This window comes from Perognathus longimembris, chromosome 28, assembly GCF_023159225.1.
Source record: "Perognathus longimembris pacificus isolate PPM17 chromosome 28, ASM2315922v1, whole genome shotgun sequence".
NCBI classification, from domain to species: domain Eukaryota; kingdom Metazoa; phylum Chordata; class Mammalia; order Rodentia; family Heteromyidae; genus Perognathus; species Perognathus longimembris.
This window is the reverse complement of record NC_063188.1, coordinates 2,495,734-2,512,091: the sequence shown is the minus strand read 5'-3', so window position 1 is coordinate 2,512,091 and position 16,358 is coordinate 2,495,734. Positions and strand designations below refer to the sequence as shown.

The 16,358-nt window shown below is 42.0% G+C and overlaps 1 pseudogene; it reads right to left on the bottom strand.

Annotated features, from left to right (window-relative positions):
* Positions 1 to 6,317: 6,317 nt before the first annotated feature.
* On the bottom strand, positions 6,318 to 8,753 carry LOC125344078 (annotated as a pseudogene).
* Positions 8,754 to 16,358: the final 7,605 nt, after the last annotated feature.

The window sequence follows — 16,358 nt, the reverse complement described above, 5'->3', positions numbered from 1 at the left end:
GACTTTTGAAGATACTTCAGGCTCTTAACTCAGTCTGCTTTTGGATAGCACTGACAAGAAAATGTTCATGTAGTCTATACCTTTTAATCGCCTTGTCTCCTGGTATGCTTCAAAGAGCTAGCTGGGGTCAAAAGTTAATAGTCAAATAGAGAGTATCAAATCCAAGACAAGAAAAAAATACTCTTGTTAGTGAAGGAATGATGCAGAGCTGCTAGTGGATCTTGGCATAAGAATAAAATTTGCCAGGAAGTGGGAGCTAGATGATTTTCAAAATGCTGATTAATATGGATAAGCAACAACCATTAACTATATGTGTCATTCCTCACATCATTGTGTTTCCAAGGCAACCAGATCACCAGGAATACTTGAGGAGTGAGTATTGCTCATAAATTGTGTTACTAGGAGTGGCTTCGCCCTAGCATGACCTTTGGAGCAATAGACAATATGGATTATACCTGCATTTTTACAAATGCCTTCAATGCAGGTCTGAATTTCCTAGTTCTGTGACTCAAATGAATGGTCAGGAATAAAAAGTCTCAGAAACATTGTCATGTCCCTTACATTTACACTTTGATGGTGGTACTGGGGATTGAACCCAGAACTTGTGCTTAGCTAAGCAAGTACTCTACCACTTGAGCCATGTGCTAACTTACAGCTTAAACTAATACATAGGATACTACTTTAATTTAGGTTTAACCTTAGTCCTGGAGCTGGAGAAAAAAATACTACTTGAGTAATACTAGTTGAGTAAAGACTAGACTATCCTAGTTGGAGTACAATATCATCGTTCATTGTCAGACTGTCTTTCTATCCATTTCTCTGTTCACCCATCTTCAGATCAAGAAGAATCACTACTGTTGGAAGTTTACCTGATGTTGAGGTTAGATATTGAGAAAGTCTGTTTGTCTCGTATTTTTGTGTGAATCTTGCAAAATGAAGCAACAGAGCAACAGAGGAAGAAGGAATAGGTTCATGCATGCCATCTCAGAAAAATAAGCAACAGGAAATATAAATTGAGGGATCATGGTCTAAGTCAGTTCAGGCAAAAAGTTTTATTTAAAAAAATAACCAGAACGATAAGGTCTGGAGGCCTGGCTCTGTTACAGAACCCGGGGGAGGTACCCCAAGTGGGACTCAAACCCACGGCCCTCCAGAGTCCACCACACAGAGACAGTCTCAAGCAAAGATGGATTTATTGGGGAAGCAAAAAGCGACTGACCAGCTAGGGATGCAGCACAGCCTCAAGAGCTAAAACTGACCCTAACACTCCTTGAGCTGGGGTTTATAAAGGTAAAGGCAGAGCAGGGATGCTGGGAGTTGACACAGGGGGTGGAGCAAGCCACAAAGGAGTTAAGCAAGCCATTTACAGAAGCAGAATTTTGCGGTCAGGTTGACCTAATATTTAACTTCATTTTAACAACTGCTACCATGTTTCCCTAATCAAGATGGAGTCAGCTCTAATCCCTACAACAGCTCAAGTGGTAAAGTACCTGCCAAGCAAATGTAGAGCCCTGAGTTCAAACTCTAATACTTTTTTTTTTTTGCCAGTCCTGGGCCTTGGAATCAGGGCCTGAGCACTGTCCCTGGCTTCTTTTTGCTCAAGGCTAGCACTCTGCCTCTTGAGCCACAGCACCACTTCTGGCCATTTTCTGTATATGTGGTGCTGGGGAATCGAACCCAGGGCCTCATGTATATGAGGCAGGCACTCTTGCCACTAGGCCATATCCCCAGCCCCCAAACTCTAAGACTTTTAAAAAAAGATAATTTTACCAAAATCAAATACAGTGACAACAGGGGTTAAACCATAGGGAAGAGGAACAAAAGAAAAAGGCATAATTTCACATAGTATATTGAAAATAACAATGATAAACCACTTATTTCCATAACATGATGTCCATTCACTTTGTTTTTGTTCCTTACAGTTAAATTCCTGTTTTCACTGTATTGATTTTGGTACCCTGGGTATTGTATATATGTTTATCTGAATTAGGGAAGGAAAGGGGAACATCAAAATGATGAGACAAAGGGTAAAAGGTGAGCAAATGCAATAGCAATACTTACAAGACAATATGTAGTAAACCAACTGTACAACTCGGGGGTGGGGTAAAACTGGGGAGGAGGGAAGGTGCAAGAAAAAAGAGGGAGGAGGTAACAAGTTTGACAAGAAATATACTTACTATCTTATGTATGTAACTGTAACCCTTCTGTACATCACCTTGACAATAAAAATAAAATTTAAAAAGATAGTTTTGCTAGATATAGAATGAATTGTAGATGTCTAAGATTGGAACCAAGAAGATCAACTGGAAGGCATTAACATAAACCTAGACAAAAATAAAAGGGTCTTCTATTTGGGTTCCACCGCTTGGCATAGTGAGAAGACATATCAGTAGGATATTCTACAGCAACAATTGAGGGGGCTTGGAGATATATAGATGTAGGAAGTGGGGGAGAAAGAAGAATCTAGTAAGAAGGTTCCTGAATGGTTTGTTAGGTCAGGAACTTATTTGTAAGTAGCCAAACTCCTTCATATCTATCAAATCATTAACAGGTATGTGTCCAGTGTTCATGCAAAAATAATGTGTCCGTGTTTGTCTGTGTCTTTGTATGTATGCTGGTACTGGATCTTGACTCTAGGCCTTCTGCTCTTACTGGTGCTCTACTACTGGAGTCACACTTCCACTTCATTCTTTTTGTTGGTTAATTGGAGATATGCCTCTCAACACTGTTGTCTGACTGGGCTGACCTCAACCTTCATACTCAGATCTCAGCCTCCCAAGTAGCTAGATTATAGTTATGAGCCGTCTGCTACCAGCCAAAGTAATTTTCTAAAATCATTTTGAAACATTTCCTGAATTTTTTACTAGAACCAGTAAACCTATTTCCTTTAAGTAGAGCCTATCTTACCTAAAGATTGTTCCAAAGTCTTAGTTCTGCCCTTGTCTCTAATCTAAAACTACAACTCCTTTATTACTAAATCAACAGGATTGGAGTTCCCAACCTATGTGGATAAACTGACTTTGACTCATCATTTCACTCCTCTATCCTCTATCTATTGATTTGTGTCAAAATTTTGGCTGGGCATTAGAGATTTTGGAAGTATAATATGGATCATGGTAATCATTCATATATCTACCAACCTGCCCTTCTATCCCTTCCTGTACTCCCCATATACTTGAATCTCTCACATCCCAGACCTACTATGGTAGAGAAGCTCTCATTCTCAGAAAGAACTTGGTAATGAATTGAGTGAGAGAAAATTGGATAGTGACACAGATAGACAAAAGAGAAGCTTCTAAAATTGTTTAATAAAAAGGCATAATCAAAGGGCTTCATTCAATTCTAATGGAAGGGTATCTTGTGTTTGGACCACAGTGACAGTCACCCCCACATCAGCTCCTGGCTCTTCCAATTGACTGTTTCCAAAGAAAGGAGAAGGAACTTTGAAATATCTAAAACTACTCATCTTTCTCCCATGCTTGAGCTCCCACTAGTTTTCTATCACGTTTTAAGTGAAATCCACATAGTTGTCCACAATTTTGCAGGGCCCTTCCTACTGATACAGTTGCACCTGTTACCAAGTTCTCCTGGGTGACTCTGGTAATGCCTTAAGGCCTTTCTTCCATTCTTTGAAGCCAAGATTTTTGTGTATGCTTATGCGGTTTTCTCTGATGAGAATCTATTCCCTGTGATGCCACCTCCATAGGGAGATTGTCCCCACTGTATTATTTATGTATTTATTGTGTTTTAAGGAGCAAGTGCAGCATAAGGTCAATTCTTTTCACTACTGTAGCCCAAATTTCACCCACAGAACCTAGCATAGAATTAGTTTCTTTTACATGATTGTTAAATGAACATCCATTTCCCCCTGAGAGATAGATGTTGTACCTCCACTTCATTGATGGAAGGCCTAAAGAAGTCAGCTAATTCACACAGGGTTAGAGTCTATGTATCAAAACAGCTTCTTCACTCCATAGTTCTGATAGAAGGCAAGGAGTTTGCCTGTCCAGTCCCTCAGGCTCTAGGAAAAATGGTTTCTAGTCAATTCCACCCAACTCTGTTTTTCCTACTTCTTACCAGTTCTACCATTCCCCAAGATGTATCAGCGTTAGTAGCCAATTCTCTAGGCTGGTATGCATATTGCTCAGATATGATAATGAATCAAGAGTTTACTTCCTAGCATCCTCCAGTCATTTAGGGTGAAAGATTGAAAGCAGCAACTCAATCACATGACTGCCCACTTCTGTTCTGTAGGATGGTTTCATTATGCCTGAAGAAATTGGTCAATAATGAAACACTTAATCAAGCCAGTTATTTAGCCCCATGGAGCCAAGGGGAAAATATATGTGACTAACTGCGAGTCAAGAAAATTCGCTTATGAAAAAAAAGCAGAATCTTACTTATCATGGTGTGTAATTTTACAGAAACAGAATTCCAATAGACAATTAGTCAGATCTGATGGCTGTGGCTATTTGGGACCAGTTCACTATCAGGGGTGCCTCACACACTCGTGCTTTGGGTGGTGGAACTCATCAGAACACTCCTCAAATTGGGATGGTTCCACCTATTCTCCTACGTGCACTGGAAAATAGTGGCTTAGCTATGATATAAACCATAAATTGAATGTCAGAATGTTCTATAGAGTTCTCTTCTGCCCAGGGTGATAGCTACCTAGGTATTTGTCATTTGAATATATTTGTAAATTGATTTTGAATGTTTATTTTCTGTTTCTGTCCTGTCTTCCCTGTCTCCCAATCCTCTTACTTCTTTTGTTCTGAGTATTTTCTTCTTTGCCCCTCCTAGTCCCTCTCTCCCCCACTCTCCCTCCCCTTTTCCCTCCTAATTTCTCTCCTCTCCCCCATTCTCTACCCCTTGTTATCTTTACCCTACTAAGGTAGCGAAATCTAGCAGTCTGAATACCTTTATTATATAGGTATTATATATTATTTATAGGTAATGAAACCTGGATATGTGATGGGGTGTATGTGTGTGGGGTGGAATGGTGAGAAACAGTGGTTGTATTGATTGGCTGGACACCTGATCATATATAGTATTTTATGAAAAGTGGTTAACTTATTTCCATTACATATTGCACATTAATTCATACAGTAAACTAGCCCCAAAGTAGTAGCCTGGAGTTTTGATCCTGGCTGACATTCATACACAAGACAGACCATTTGTAATTAGCATATTAAATTGGTGCAAATGATAACTGTCAAAATGTTTGGCCCTTTTCTAATCTCCTCCTCCCAAATTACCACTCTTTTTCTCTCAGGCTAGATTTTGGATGGTCCCAAGATACGAACACTTGTGCAGGTTGAGATCAAATGGGACATCACTATTATTTTGAGATATGTACCCAACTACTTGCCCAGTCTTTTACCGGGTAAGTTAAATATGCAGAGAGCTTAGCTGATCACTTTCTTTGCGGAGTAGACAGGCCTTTGTGAACTAGGTTCTCACTCACATGCTGACCTCTCTTCCCCACTGTTCACCTGCCACTTTTCACCTTTGCCACATCTCTTTACAGCTCCTTTCTTAAACCTTTACACTCAGAGTCTCAACATCTCCTTGGTACAACTTCTGCATCTAGATACCACCATACTATGAGTCAATGTGCGCCTAACTGACCCTAGTTCACTAATAAATACATTTACCACTAATCAAAGGCCCTCCAAAGCCAATGCTCAATGAATATTGAAAAAAATAAAGGAGACAGTAGTTGGGGGACTTATTTATTAAGCTGAAATTTTACCTACATTCATTTATAATAGCCAAGGAAATCCAAGCCAACATATATTTGTTCAGTGTACAAGTCAGACAAAATAATAAGGGCAAGCAATAATTAGTTTTACATTTTTCCATATCTTTATAAACTATCTGTTTCACTAATGAGTTCTTTCCCATTTCCAAGGAAATATCTGCTTCACTACCCTGTTAACCTATTTCAAGTGGAAAAAACAATATAGGATTTCTCCTTTGGTTGAACAGTTAGAAAAACTCAAACCTAAACTATATTAACAGACATAAGTGTGTGACTGTCATTCATAACTTTCCATAATGAAGCAAATAAACTCAATTAAAAGAGACAGTTGATTCCAAAGAAAATCAGGGTTACTTTCCATGTAACACAAACAACAGGTAGGCAACATGGTACATAGTATGTTCCCCTTAACTACCCTGGGACTGCACTACTGTCAATACTGGCTTCTCACTTTAAACACAATGGACCTCATGTGTCATGGCGCAGGAAATGATAATACGTGTGGCCCTGGCCCTAGAACACCACCCAGTGCCCCAGTAGGCCTGATAATACCTTAAGTGTGGGTGCCCTCATCCTCATCTCTCAAAGGCTTTTCATACAAGACTGAGAGAGACTTGGGATCACACCCACTGAACTTGGCCCATTGTTTCAGGACTTTCACCTTGCTAGTTTCTGTGCGGGCTCTCGGGCCCCACAGGAACTCATAGCGAGCAGGATCACTGTTGGGCACCTGGCAGTACTCCAGGTACTGCTCCTGCACAAAATCTTCAGTGATTAACTTCCTGGGATTCCCATAGAAGTAGTGTGGTGACCCAAGACTCACCCCCATCACAGTCAAAGATTCCCAGACTACTTCTTCAGGGGCACAATTGCCCTCTATGAAAATGACACCCCAAGACCATAATCAGGTGGCCTGTTTGGGGTATGCCCTGGACATCACACATTATCTCATCATAAGTGAGCCCACGGGAAGTGACCAGGATGTAGGAGTGGAGAATGGGATCCATTTCCTTCACCTCAGTGCCAAAGACCAGCTGCATTCTCTCAGAAGCATTGCTGACGATCACAGGGAAGTGTTCGTGATGACTTCTGATCACATGATTCAGCATTTCTGCCTTGGTCGTGGGCTCCTTCATCTGATACTTGACAAGCAGGAAGGGGACTAAGGGTGCTGCATGTTGCAGCAAGGACACAGGACCTGGGGCAATACATCTTGTGATACGTGGCTCTTAGAGTCTTGATTCAATTTGCTCTGTGGACTGGAAACCAAATCAAGGGCGTGAGAGGAGGCACTCACACAACTCTGGGAACCATGTGCTTCCCTAGCCTCATTCACCTCCTGTCAGGTAGCTGGGATAAGAGGAGTGGAGGCGGTTAAGGCTGTGGCAGTGGCCTCCTCCACTTTAGATACAAGGAGCAGCTCACCCATCAGTTGTACTACCCCTCTTTGGGCCTGAGGGCTCCCTTCACACTTTCCTTGCTGGGTCTTCTGACTGTAAGGCATCATGGCTTTCCTTGGGCACAGAAGGCAAGAGTGTGAATAGTCATTCAGTGATGAGAGACTCTCAGACCAGAGGAGAGAGGAATCTTGTGAGTGGACTCAACTAAAAATCATACAATTGATGGCTCTCATAAAGAACTATTTGAAAAACATATGAATAGTCTTCTCTCTGGATGGTGTTCTATGGCTATCAGAGTTCGTGTCTTGCTAATGGATCTGCCTTCTGAGGGCCTAAGAATTACAATGCCATCTCAGGGTACAAAAGTATCTTACAGAGCTTAAAGTTCCAGGGATTCCATTAGGCCATGTGAGGCTGGGCAAGGTGGGGTTCCCTGGGTTCTGTTGTGGGTGGGGCACTTGGGACATATTTAGACTATGTAGCTTACCATGACACCTGATATTATCTGGGTATCATCTCCACAGTGACCTGAGGACACTGCCTTAGACAAAGATCATCATCTCTTGGTGCCTGGAGCTCTTGGAAGAAGTACATAGCAGCCCTCCTTCCACGAGGCTGCATTCTTCAAGAACAATACTGGGTCTCTACCACTACAGAAGGGGTGGGATGGACTCTCTGAGGTCTACACTGTTCTGAGGAGGATGGCCCCCTCTGTGCTCACTGTGAGGTCTTACCTCTCCTCTGGAAGAAGCTGAGACCCCATGTCTCCCTCTCAGTCACCTGTACCAAACTCTTGAACGAGGTTCACCTCTCATAGTTGTTCCTCAGCAGGTGAACCCACGTGTGTTTTGGTCAAAACACAGTGAGGGGGATCCACATATGGGTACATCTGCCCAGGAACAAATGCCAAGAGCTAGAGCTCTCCCTCTGATCACATGAGGACAACTTTCTTCAGCCAAAACCTTACTTCTATGAGACAGTAGTAAAAGGCTTATATGCCAGTGTTCTCACTGTCTTTAGGTTGCCCATACCTGATGTAAGGGGCATATTGGGGTTGCGATCCCACATGTTTGAGTGAGAGGTTCCCCCTCTCTCCTCACCTTGACTCCTTACAGATTGTGGCAGACCCTGGATACCTCCCTCTGCTGACTAGCCAGAGCTCCTTCAGCGCTCTTGATCAGTTCTTTCACTTCAAGGTCTCACAGTCCTGAGACCTGGAAGACAGTAATGAAGCTATAACTCCTGTGGACACTGCTGCATAAGTTTCTCCAGGTAGGCTGAAAGGTTCTTCTTTTGCTCACATATTCATGTTTACTCCACAATATGTCTGATATCTTTAACTCTGATGATTTATACAACTACCTTGCAAACCTAAGCCATCATATTTCCCTGACCCTCATTAGAACCCTGAGTAGGAAGCCTATTTGCCTGCCTGGAGTCCTGTAGGCTGACACATGAGGAAGATTTCCCATATCTTGGATCCAATATCTTCCTTACCTTGCATCAAGGCCCTGTTGATCAGAGGCCACACTCCTCACAACAAGGTCTCCTCCCGGTACTCCAGAGGCAGAAGTAAAGGTACCCGGCATTTAGTCACTTAAAAATATGTTCCCATGTTGAGTGCCATTGCTCATGCTTATAATTCTTCTATTTAGGAGGCTAGGATGTGAAGGATTGCAGTATGAGACCAGCTCAAGCAAAAATGTTCATGACACATCCATCTCAACCAATAAAAAGCTAAGTATGGTGGTATAGTCCTTGTATCATAGCTATAGTGGGAAGCATAAAGAAGAGGATTACAGCCCAAGTTGGCCTAGGAAAAATATGAGACCCCATACAAAAAAATGAACAAAGAGTGGCTGGAAATGTGGCCTAGGGGTACAGTGCTCGCCTCATATACATGAAGCCCAGGGTTCCATTCCTTAGAACCACATATATAGAAAAGGCCAGAAGTGGCGCTGTGGCTCAAGTGGCAGAGTGCTAGCCTTGAGCAAAAAGAAGCCAGGGACAGTGCTCAGGCCCTGAGTTCAAGGCCCAGGACTAGCCAAAAAACAAAAAATGAACAAAGCAATAGGTGTGCCTCAAGTGATAGAGCACCTGCCTAGCAAGTGCAAGAACCTGAGTTCAAATCCCAGTACACACGTACCTCATATGCACGTACACATACACGTACACACACACACACACACACACACACACACCGTCCCCTAAAATTTTTATATTGCTTCTCCTTCCTATCATTGAAATCTGAATCAACTCTCAAGCCAACTATTAACTCCTGAACACAAGGTTGTCTCTGACTATGTATTATAAATTAGTACCCTACTATCATAACCCCAAAGTATATTCTGTTACTGTTTTATCTTTCATAGGAAAATTATCTAAAGTTATTTTATTTTTTATTTGTTTTTCATCTGCTTCTCCAAACTACATTTGCCACTGATTGTGCTAAGCCTCTCCTCACTGCCACCGTGTTAGCAAAAGCAGTTAGGTTAGCTATAAGCAATTGCTAGATGAATTTGTAAGTGCTTAAATGATATTGACTGGACACATCTATCAAGTACATTTCAACTTTAATCTTATCACAGTGCAAGAGACTCAGAATACAATGGCAGAAATACTTTCCACCAATACTGAAAGTCTAGACTGGTTATTCCCCTACTAGCAAATGGAGGAATTCACTCCATGAACCCAGGCAAATATCCAGTTCTGAATAAAACCAGCTTTAAGTCACCCAGTGCTGGGGTGTTGATAGTGCTCTCAATTGCCCCTTTTGTACCACTGGAAACATTTTGTTTCTACAAGTACTTGCTTGCTTAACCTATTTTGAATCCTGAGGAATCACACAGTACAGGTTTTCCTCACATTATAAATTATATTTACAAAACTTACTGCTTGCTCCAAGAGTTTCTTTTAGTTTTTTTTTCCTTTAAAAGTCTTCAAAAAGTCTTTCAAGTCTTTTCATTTTTTTCCTTATTCCATCTTGAGCAAGGAGAAATATAGAAATAAATTTGTCTCTTCAGCTTGTTTCCCAGGTACACTCTGGTCAGCAGTCACTGGGAGGGAATCTCTTGACAATGTAGCAAGTGTATGAACCAGGAGCTCCTAATCAGTTGTTCTGTGTCTATCACTGGGTGTTGAAACATTTGTTATTCATGAAGGCCCCTTTGGACAGCTCACAGACTTTCTGTGAGAAAGGAATCTGCAAATCCACCCTTAGGTTGTTGCATCAGTCCGCAATGAGTACCTAAACACTGACAGCAGTCCCCACACATTCCCTCATCAAACAGCAAACCAACGTAAGGACTCTACTCTGTACCAAATGGAAAGCTAGTGAAGGGTTTAGGAGAAGGTAACACAACATTAAGACACATTACCCCGTCAGCAATGTTAGGAGCAAAATTAGGAACAGAATGAGAATGAAGATGATTTGGTGAAATGATATTACAGAAACCCAGGATAGAATTACTGAAGGGTATACCAGTCAGGGTCCAACCATGAAAACCAAAACCACTCTAACTTTTGTAAGAGCATAAATGTAATGAAAGGGATTGCTTATATAGAAGACGGAATTACTGAGGAACCAAACTGTACAAGAGTCAACCCAATAGGAAACTGCTACCACGTCTAGTCTGGAGGGAGAAGGTGAGGCTGCCTCGGGTTTGTTTTAGTTAAAATACCTGTTAAGGTGTCCACGTGAAGGAAGGGATCAGGAGAGAGAACCACATGATTAGCTTTGAATCTTAGAAGAGAGCACAATGAATGGGATTAATCAGGAATATAAAGTTTGGAAGACCTGAAGCATAGTGTGGAGAATCGGCTCACTTAATGGTTACACAGAGAAACGTTAGAGAGAGAAATTGGCCAGTGATGAGAAATAAGTCAGGAGTAATATATGTGAGAGAGTAAAGAGAAAAGAGCACTACATGGAGGACAGCTGCAGCCATCTCTCCTCTTCCCCTTCCACCCTGTCATTAGCTTCTGCTTGACTGTACCCTGGTACTTTGAGGCAGTACAAAGCCTCCAGGTTGGAAATGTTTAAGCTCTGCTGCAGCACTGGCTGTGCCAAACAACATACACCTAGCACAGTACCACCCTCCTTTATGCCAAACTATGCTGGAATCATTGATGCTGTAGAGGAAGCTGCCAAGGGCAGGTTTCTTCTAAGAGATGAAACTCAGCTGGTGTTAAAGATAACTCTGAGCAAGAAGAGCAGATTCATCAAAGCTTCGGAAGCATGGAGGCCCTAAATGAATCAGAGCTGGCACTAGAGCAGGAGAAGTGGATTCAAAAGAGTGCCTGTCAGAGGTCAGGAGATGGGAGAAAGCACTTTGGGCAGAGAATCTAAGGTTCTGAAAGGAAGAGTCAAGGTGACCTCAGCCATTTGTACCATGGCCCTTACTGTTCAACATTAGCCTTGCATATTGAGCATTTACTTCCACAGTGGTAATTCCATTAGAGCTTTAAGTCATCCCTAAGCCCAGATCCAGGCTAACTAAAGCAGGCCTGGGACACTAGCTACCGTATTTCTCTGTTTAATTTGTTTTTAACATTTAATAGGTTTCATATAATCAATGTCAGTTATTTTTGCATTCTTACTGCACTCTCCTCTCTCAGCAGAAGCAAAGTTCCCTTGGATACTTCCTAACCCTACCCTAATGAATAAGGCAATGTAGCCCAAAGTTCATACTCATTAAACAATGCTCAGCCAAGTGAAATTTACAATGGAGTCAGGCACTGTAAGTCTGGGACAACTGTAGCCCAAAAAATAAAGTGGTAGTACTAAGGCTGCAGAGTATTCTAGGCCAAGCTAGAACTAGAAGACAGGCCTTCTCATTCTCATTTTGCCTCATCTCAGTAGGAGAAGGAAGGATAAATTTGCTTCAGGCTTTGTGATTCCACTTCTCAATTTAGCAAGCTAGATTTCTCAAGGATACGGGCAAGACTCACAGAGTTCTCCAAAGAACCTTGAGAAAGGAGCCAAGTTTCCCAGCCTGTGGACTTTGGTGAGAGTGATTCTCTACTAGACAGAACCTACTGGTTTCATGACCTGGTAGGATATTCTTCTGTCATCTATGGATCTATGAGCACTGAGAAGTGTGTGTCTGGCTGCTGCACCTGCAAGAGTGGAGAGGCTGGGAGGACAACTGAAAAACGAAGCGGAGGGCTAGGAAAGGACCAGGCACTGTCCTGGATGGACACAGGGACAAATGGAGCCCTAGAGAACACTGGAGTTGGGGGAAGATTCCAGATCCTGCAGACATCAAGGGCTCAGCTCTGCCACTGATAGATTTGCTAGTGATCTGGGAGAAAACCCTGTTGACTCATGTCCTGAAGTTTCCTCCTTCATGCAACAAGGGGCTTGATGGCCCTTGCCATCCCTGTCAACATCTCTACTTACTTTTCATGGCTATTTCTGGGTCTCTCCAGCACTCTTTATCAATGGGAAGAAGGGATCCACTGCTGTTCAGCTCTGTCACTATAGTGACTGTGCAACATGTCCCACAGAAAGGGCAGAAGGTATGTAGGCCTCAACAATTACTTTGGACAAGACACTTCACCTCCTTCATGACCAGATTTTGGGGCTGCAAAACTGCAGAGCTTCTGCAGGGCAAAGGACATAGCTCGCAAGATAAACAGAAAGCCCACAGATTGGGAGAAGATCTTTACCGGCCATACAACAGACAAAGGCCTCATATCTAAAATATATGCAACACTAAAAAAATTACATTCCTCCAATACAAAACCACAAAGAACCAATAGCCCCCTCATCAAGTGAGCTAAAGAATTAAAAAGAGACTTCTCTGATGAGGAAATGAGAATGGCCAATAGGCATATGAAAAAGTGCTCCACATCACTGTCCATAAAAGAAATGCAAATCAAAACAACATTGAGATTCCATCTCACCCCAGTAAGAATGTCCTATATCAAGAAAACTAACAATAATAAATGTTGGAGGGGATGTGGCCAAAAGGGAAGCATACTTCATTGTTGTTGGGAATGTAAACTGGTTCAGCCACTCTGGCAAGCGGTATGGAGATTCCTCAGAAGGCTAAACATAGAACTCCCCTATGACCCAGCAGCCCCACTTTTGGGTATCTATCCAAAAGACCACAAACAAAATCACACTAAAGCCACCAGCAGAACAATGTTCATCACAGCACAATTTGTCATAGCTAGAATATGGAACCAGCCCAGATGCCCCTCAGTAGACGAATGGATCAGGAAAATGTGGTACATATACACAATGGAATTTTATGCCTCTATCAGAAAGAATGACATTGCCCCATTCGTAAGGAAATGGAAGGACTTGGAAAAAATTATACTAAGTGAAGTGAGCCAGACTCAAAGAAACATGGACTCTATGGTCTCCCTTATAGGGAATAATTAGCACAGGTTTAGGCTAGTCACAGCAGAGGATCACAAGAGCCCAATAGCTATGCCCTTATGAACACATAAGATGATGCTAAGTGAAATGAACTCCATGTTATGGAAATGATTGTTATATCACTGTTGTAAGTACTTTCAACGTGGTATGTGAAACTGTAGCTTCTATTATTGATGATCTTCTTGTATCTGCTTCCTGTGGTTGTACCTGCACTATCTCTGTAATCTTATCTGAGTATATTGGAAACCGTGTATACTGGTATTAGAACTTGGAAATTTAAAGGGAATACCAAAATCGAAAGACACAAGTTAAAAAAAGACAAACAACTACAAAAGCAATTATTACAAAACTGTTTGGTGTAAATGAACTGAACAACTCATGGTGGGAGAGGGAAAGGAGGAGGGGGGAGGGGGGAATGAGGGATGAGGTAACAAACAGTACAAGAAACGTATCCAGGGGCTGGGGATATAGCCTAGTGGCAAGAGTGCCTGCCTCGGATACACGAGGCCCTAGGTTCGATTCCCCAGGACCACATATACAGAAAACAGCCAGAAGCGGCGCTGTGGCTCAAGTGGCAGAGTGCTAGCCTTGAGCGGGAAGAAGCCAGGGACAGTGCTCAGGCCCTGAGTCCAAGGCCCAGGACTGGCCAAAAAAAAAAAGAAAAAGAAACGTATCCAATGCCTAACATATGAAACTGTAACCTCTCTGTACATCAGTTTGATAATAAAAATTAAAAAAAAAACTCAACAGAGACACTCCCTTGCCATTCTCCCAAGGTTAGAATAAAGACTAAATCCGTGGTCCAGAATGGTGGAGCATGTCTATAATCCCAGGTAAGAAGCTCATGGTCTCCAAGCTGACCTTGAGGAGAAAAAAACACACCACAAGTACAATATCCTATCCAAAAAAAATAACTAAAGCAGACAAGGATTGTGTGTGTAGTTCAACAGGTAGAATGCCTGCCAAGAAAGCTCAAGTTAAATCCTACTACATCCAAAAGGAATTTAAAGAAAACCTATACTATGTGTGTGTGGGATTTAAAAGCATGAGGTATAGCTCTCAGGGCTTTAGCCTCTATTGTGAATTGAATTTCAGAAAGAGAATATTAAGAAGAGTATGGTGGGGCTGCGGATATAGCCTAGTGGCAAGAGTGCCTGCCTCGGATACACGAGGCCCTAGGTTCGATTCCCCAGCACCACATATACAGAAAAAACGGCCAGAAGCGGCGCTGTGGCTCATGTGGCAGAGTGCTAGCCTTGAGCGGGAAGAAGCCAGGGACAGTGCTCAGGCCCTGAGTCCAAGGCCCAGGACTGGCCAAAAAAAAAAAAAAAAAAAAAAGAAGAGTATGGTGGAAACTGTTGGGCTGCTATCTGCACTAGCCTTGCCATTCTGTGCCTCATCCTTACCATGCTCAGAAAGAGTCATTTTGACCTGACAGGGGCTGGAAGGGAGAGTGCTTGAACCATAATAGAAAATAGTCTCTTAGCAGGGGTAACTGGCGAGGGTTTTATCTATAACATCCTTGTACACAAGCTGTGTCTACAAGACGAATAAATGCCTAGTCCTTCCGGCTCCTGTACGGTACACAAATGAGGGAACAAAGCTTGATGCCTTTGCTCTTACTGTGTCTTCCTCGGGAAATATCTAGAGTGTGGAGGGTGGGGTAAAGTAGGCTGAGAGTTCTGCTTCAGTAAGAAGTAGCACTTCAGAAGTGCTGACCAAGCAACTAGGAGTTGGGCAAGCTTTAAATGCTGGCATCGTAATTGGAAGAAGTAAGTTGTGAAGTGAAACCCAGGGAAGCTAAGACGGCAGAGCCAGATATGGGGGCTGATACTACACAGAAACGACAACAAACTGTGATACTATATTATGATAGTACTGATCTCTTTTCTTTTTGGATTTTGTCTGAGTGTTGTCGTGACAGCTTTAATCTATACCCACTTACTTTTGTATGAAAGGGATAGAACTCTTGCTTGGCAGGTGACCGCTTCCACACATATCACTTCTACTGACGCCATAGTTTCACTTCAAAAGGGGATGAAAAACTTCAGAGGATGATGAATACATTTCATACCTTGACTGCAATTGTGAGTTTATAGAAGTATGTATTTGCTAAAACTTTGAATTGCCCATCAATATTTCCAAGACAAAATAAGTCAAAAGATATATTATATATGAAACCAGTAATCACTTTTACCTAATTACAATGTATAGAACACTGTAGCCAACAATAGCAACATAAACATCCCTGTCAAGTGTGTGTGTGTGTGTGTGTATTATATTTACTGCCAAGATAGCTGGTACTCTGGGCTTAAAAAATAAATAAAACTTAAAAATTGGAAAGAATAAAAATATATAATTAAAATTATGTCCTCAACCAGGTGCTAGGGAAAGTCTATAATCCTAGCTACTTGAAAGATCAGAAACGCTCAGACTGAGGCTAGCTCAGGCAGAAAAAACATTATGATAATAAGAAGGCAACCAAGAGGGAATTACAATGGCCAGCTCAGTAGTAAACGCGTATCACCCTCCGAAACATGAAGCTCAAGAGGAGGATAGTAGCTCAAGGCCACTGGGGCAAGATACTACCTAGAAAACAAAGCCGAAAGGGATGGGAATGGGGCTGAAGTAGCTGCCTAAAACATAATGCCCTATAACTCACAATCAAAACCATAATGAAGTAAAAAATTGAATATAGATCCCACACAATTGAGAAAAGTGAGTGAGGGGTGTGTTTGGAGGGTGGATAAGAATGTTGAAAGGGGTGACATTAAGTTTCATTATATTCTTAAACTGCTTTGTTGAA